Source organism: Archocentrus centrarchus, chromosome 14, assembly GCF_007364275.1.
Source record: "Archocentrus centrarchus isolate MPI-CPG fArcCen1 chromosome 14, fArcCen1, whole genome shotgun sequence".
In the NCBI taxonomy this organism is placed as follows: Eukaryota; Metazoa; Chordata; class Actinopteri; order Cichliformes; family Cichlidae; genus Archocentrus; species Archocentrus centrarchus.
In genome coordinates this window covers 25642038-25647906 of record NC_044359.1, presented here as the reverse complement: position 1 = coordinate 25647906, position 5869 = coordinate 25642038, and the positions used below count along the sequence as shown (strand labels likewise).

The window sequence follows — 5869 nt, the reverse complement described above, 5'->3', positions numbered from 1 at the left end:
TTATCAGTTCTATACTGACCCATATAGAATTCCATAAACTATGTTAGCACTTAAACCACAAGATTGTCCACTGTTTGTGAATTTAGGTGCTTTTTTTTTTTAAATTCACACCTTACAATAACACACAATAACAGTATGCATGTAATATCTTAGGAGCAAAGAATAATAAAGATTCTATAGCTGTATTACTATACCATGAAAGTAATATGCATGACCAATGAACAGAAAATAAAGCAGACTACTGCTATTGTAACACTAGAGATTACACATGACATGATTTCTACATGTTATATTCCAACAAAATACAAATGAGGGAAAACTCTGGTTACATTGTAGAATTTCATGCTTACATTTTGAAATTGTTTCAATTTTCAGTGAATTATGTAATGTTATATTTTTTTATAATTACAAATTAAATCTTGATGTATTTTGTTGCGTATTACATCCCATTATTGTTTATGAAATACTTAGAATACATTTTCACTTTGAAAAGAAACAGGCACTACAAGTCTAAACTTTTCCAATTTTAGACTGCACTCTGGCTTTCAACAACTTTTTAACAGATTTTTTGATTTCCTGTGTCTGAAGAACATAGATTATCGGGTTTAACATGGGAGGCATTACGGTCGTAATAGAAAGGTTTATGATCCTAGCATTTGGATGTATTACTCCCCCAAAGACATATACAAATGTAACAGGAAGAAAATAAATCGCTACTAATGAAAGGTGACCTGTGCAGGTTTTTATACCCTTCACTCTTTCCCCAAATGTAGAAATTTTGGACAATGAATAGCCAATACAGCAGTAACTTCCCAAGATAAATGCCAGTGGAAACCCAAGACCAAGAACTATTGCGAAATCAGCAATTGCACGACTGGGACTAACATCATTGCAGCCAGCCGAAATACAGGGCCATGATCACAATGATAGCTCTGAATAACCACAGACGTACAGAAAGAAATTCTTGTGAGAAGACCAACTACAATGAGCAGAAGAGTAATGGCAAGAAGCCAGAAAAAAGCGATCAAAGATAAAATGAGCTTGTGGCTCACTCTCATTTGATAGTGCAGTGGGAAGATGATCGCCATCACTCTGTCAAAGGACAGTACAACCAGATTAAAAGCCTGCATTGAAACAAAAGTAAAACTGAAAAACATAAATGTCAAGCAGTCATTGTAGGAAATATTGTAATGCTTAAACAGAAAAATGTCAAGAACCTTTGGCACCAAAGCAGAGCTACTTAACAGGTCTGTAAATGCAAGATGACAAACTGCAATATGTTTAGGACTTCTCAAAGTATGATCCAAAATAATTATAATCATCACAAGTGTGTTTCCCACCACTGAAATAATGTAAATAAAACAGAGAAAGACAAAGTAATAGCTAATATTAGGTATGCCAATAAAACCACTTATTATGAAATAGGCAGGTCGCACAAAGGTGGTATTTATATCAACAGCTGAGTTAAAAAATTCCATTAGAAGACCTTTTGTTAATTTTCTATAATTCACTGTCCTCTATCATCTCTTTAAGCAAGCCCTGTTTAGTGAAGGCTGTCTCCAAATAGAAGCAGAGCAGCTTTGTATTCTATTTCTTATAGCAGCGACCTGTTCCCTTGTGTTAACCGTAGCAGGTCACAGTGGCTGTACTGGACTCACTGAGTTCACAAAAAAAAAAAAAAAGCTTGTGGAGACTCAAAGGGCTTCACAGGCATAAAAGCATGCCTGATAAGCATAAGAGAATGGACAGACGGACAGATGGATAAAATATGTATTTAAATTCCCCATGTCTATATGTGATCAATTTGAGGGTCTTTGAGAACCTCAAAAAGGTGAAAGGGGTAAACATGGTGTCATTGTCCCCAGTTTTGATCCCAGATTTTTTAAATTTGCAGACTGAAGAGCTTCAGACTCTGGTGACTAAAGAGGAGCTGCTGCAGGGTCTGATGCTGAAGGCAGATGAGAAGAAGCTGAAGACTAAAGAGACTTATTGACATCAAGATATGTCACTTAATTTTATTATCATTTTATGGTTTGTTCCTGTTTTCTACATTAGGCTCACACTTGAAGGATGGCCTGCACACCAGATGTGGGACAAGAGTCACGCTAGGTATGTGCCTTGGCCACGTTGGTCAACCCAAGGTTTAAAAATTTGGGGCCGACCGTGTGGCATGTGAAAAAAGGTGAGGACCCAAATGCAGCCAGATGGAGTGTAACAAAAAGCGAGCCTTTATTGTGGCTGATTGCATGAAAAAAAAAAACAAACAGGTAAGTTACAAAACTAAAGAAAACCTAAACTGGGGAACTGACTAAGGAACTAGAGACATGAGGAAAACAGGATGACACACTTCCAATACCACAACAAGACTGAGAAATGACAAGGGGAAGACTCAGACAATAAATACACAGAGGGAAAGAGAGGAGAGTGGAAACAGCTGGGGCAGAACAGGTGAACAGAATGACACTAATGAGACTCAGGGAAGTAAAGCAAAAAATAAAGCACATGGGACAGGGGATGGCAAAATAAAACAAGAAGTGAAAAGACAGGGAAACAAACGCAAACTTGACACCACACACAGAGAGCACAGACTAGACACAACATGGGTCGACACACTGAGAATACAGACACAGGAAACTCCACACAAGCCTCTTTCCCACCAACAGGGTTCCAGAGCTGGTGCCTTTATTTGAATCGTTAGGCAGGTTTTCCAGCTCCGACCCCGCAAACTAGCTGGTCTCGGACCAAGAATGTGTGGCGAAAGCGGCAGAAGAGCGTGACTCTGCCATCTCAACATCAAGTTTTCTACCATATTGCATGTGAAAAGCAAAGCAATTTTCACGGCTGTGAATTAGGTTGGGCTCTAAGGCTGAACTTGCTGCTTTGTATCAGTTCATATTACAGATAAAAGGACACAAAGTGCGTACTTGTCATCTTGCTCTAATCGCTGTATGTTTACCTCTGTGCTGCACAAAGATGCTGCAGTAGTTTGGTTTGGACTGTAAACGTATTTGCAGCACAAAAAAGGGAGCATGTTCTCCAACGTTTGTGCGCTTTGGCTTCAGTGTCCAGACAAGGACCCGCCCACACTCATACGTAAAGGAAGAGTTCACAGAAACACGGTGGAAACGTGGGCCTGTTCTTAAGCGTTTCGCTGGTTCATTGGGAACAACACGAGCACTGGCACGCAAACCAGCTCCTCAGTGGTGGGAAAGTAGCAACAGAGAGGAAACACTATGGGACAGGACACAGGGAGAACCAAGGTCTAAAGCAACTGGGAACTTAACTAAGAATACGTTACTTTGAACCATATTTATTTAATAGACTCCAATTTGTTCATATAAATGGGAGTCTTCTTCACACACTAAGGTTAATTATGGAGTTCCACAGAGTTCTGTGCTAGGACCAATTTTATTTACATTATACATGCTTCCCCGAGGCAGTGTTATTAGAAAGCATTGCAAACATTTTCATTGTTATGCAGATGATACTAAGCTTTATCTATCCATGAAGCCAGATGACACACATCAATTAGTTAAACTGCAGGTGTACTGTTACACGATTAACAGAATACTTTAGTGTATGGTGTATTAAGTTCGGTTCTGCAGAATTAAGGAAATAAGTTCTGTTCTGTACTGTCACTTTAAGAAAGCTAGTGAGCTCAACCAGTCATGTGACCTAACCCAGGATGTTTGAGCATGGCTAGGGAAAAAAAAACATGGAGTTGTGACACCACACGTGAGAGTATCTCATAACATCTGCCATTCATCTTAGGCGTTGTAATTGCATTTTGGGTATGTACGTTTCACACTAAGATAACTTTATTTTGAGATGTGTATTTTTTAGAATGAGTGTTTATTTTTTGACTGTAATGGAAAGTCTGGTCAGAATGGCTTTTGCTCTGGGGCACATTGTTCAGTGTCTCAGTGTGGTGGAGGGCAACAAGTTACAATAAATATTTGAGCTCATTAGTTGATAAGATTAACATATCTTCTAGACCAGGGATCCTCAAATCCAGGCCTCGAGGTCCGGTGTCCTGCAGGTTTTAGATGCGTCTCTGTTTCAACACACCTGAGTCAAATGTAGAAGTCATTAGCAGGACTCTGGATAATTTGACTGCATACTGAGGAGGTAATTCAGCCATTTGAATCAGGCGTGTTGGGTCAGGGACACATCTAAAACCTGCAGGACACCGGACCTTGAGGCCTGGATTTGAGGATCCCTGTTCTAGACTAAGGATGTTATCGATACAGTGATGTTAAAATACTGTATGCAATTCATATAATTGCGTATATTTCTGTTGTGCTTATGTACGTTAAAAAATTAGTATATAACTGATTTGTGTTTTCATGTGTTTTAGTTTCACACTTTCTGAGTCTTCAATAAACCTGTGGACAAGCTGACAACGTCTTCAGAGTCTTGAAGTAGAAAAGAGTTTAGCTGTCTGTCCAGAGATATATACAACACATGTATTGAGGACAGAACAGCAGGAATGTCTTAAAGACATAAAGACCTGGATGACCTCTAATTTACTGATTCTAAATTCAGATAAAAATGAAGTTTTTGTGCTCTGCCCCACAAATCTTAGAAACATGGTGTCGAACCAGATACTTACTCTGGATGGCAATACCTTGACCTCCAGTAACACTGAGTAATCTTGGAGTCATTTTTGACCAGGATATGTCTTTCAATGTACACTGCTCAAAAAAATAAAGGGAACACTCAAATAACACATCCTAGATCTGAATGAATGAAATATTCTCATTGAATACTTTGTTCTGTACAAAGTTGAATGTGCTGACAACAAAATCACACAAAAATCATCAATAGAAATCAAATTTATTAACCAATGGAGGCCTGGATTTGGAGTGACACACAAAATTAAAGTGGAAAAACACACTACAGGATGATCCAACTTTGATGTAATGTCCTTAAAACAAGTCAAAACGAGGCTCAGTATTGTGTGTGGCCTCCACGTGCCTGTATGACCTCCCTACAATGCCTGGGCATGCTCCTGATGAGGTGGCGGATGGTCTCCTGAGGGATCTCCTCCCAGACCTGGACTAAAACTCCTGGACAGTGTGTGGTGCAATGTGACGTTGGTGGATGGAGCGAGAAATGATGTGCTCAATCGGATTCAAGTCTGGGGAACAGGCGGTCCAGTCCACAGCTTCAATGCCTTCATCTTGCAGGAACTGCTGACACACTCCAGCCACATGAGGTCTAGCATTGTACTGCATTACGAGGAACCCAGGGCCAACCGCACCAGCATATGGTCTCACAAGGGGTCTGAGGATCTCATCTCGGTACCTAATGGCAGTCATGCTACCTCTGGCAAGCACATGGAGGGCTGTGCAGCCCTCCAAAGAAATGCCACCCCACACCATTACTGGCCCACTGCCAAACCGGTCATGCTGAAGGATGTTGCATGCTGCAGATCGCTCTCCACGGCATCTCCAGACTCTGTCACGTCTGTCACATGTGCTCAGTGTGAACCTGCTTTCATATGTGAAGAGCACAGGGCGCCAGCACAGTGTTGGGCTGTGAGCACAACCCCCATCTGTGGACGTCGGGCCCTCATACCATCCTCATGGAGTCGGTTTCTAACCGTTTGTGCAGACACATGCACATTTGTGGCCTGCTGGAGGTCATTTTGCAGGGCTCTGGCAGTGCTCCTCCTGTTCCTCCTTGCACAAAGGCGGAGGTAGCGGTCCTGCTGCTGGGTTGTTGCCCTCCTACGGCCTCCTCCACGTCCCCTGGTGTACTGGCCTGTCTCCTGGTAGCGCCTCCAGCCTCTGGACACTACGCTGACAGACACAGCAAACCTTCTTGCTACAGCTCGCATTGATGTGCCATCCTGGATGAGCTGCAC

General features: G+C 41.4%; 1 pseudogene; it reads right to left on the bottom strand.

The window, feature by feature from the left end:
* Nucleotides 1-752: 752 nt before the first annotated feature.
* LOC115792569 (olfactory receptor 1500-like) lies at nt 753-1478 on the bottom strand (annotated as a pseudogene).
* Nucleotides 1479-5869: the final 4391 nt, after the last annotated feature.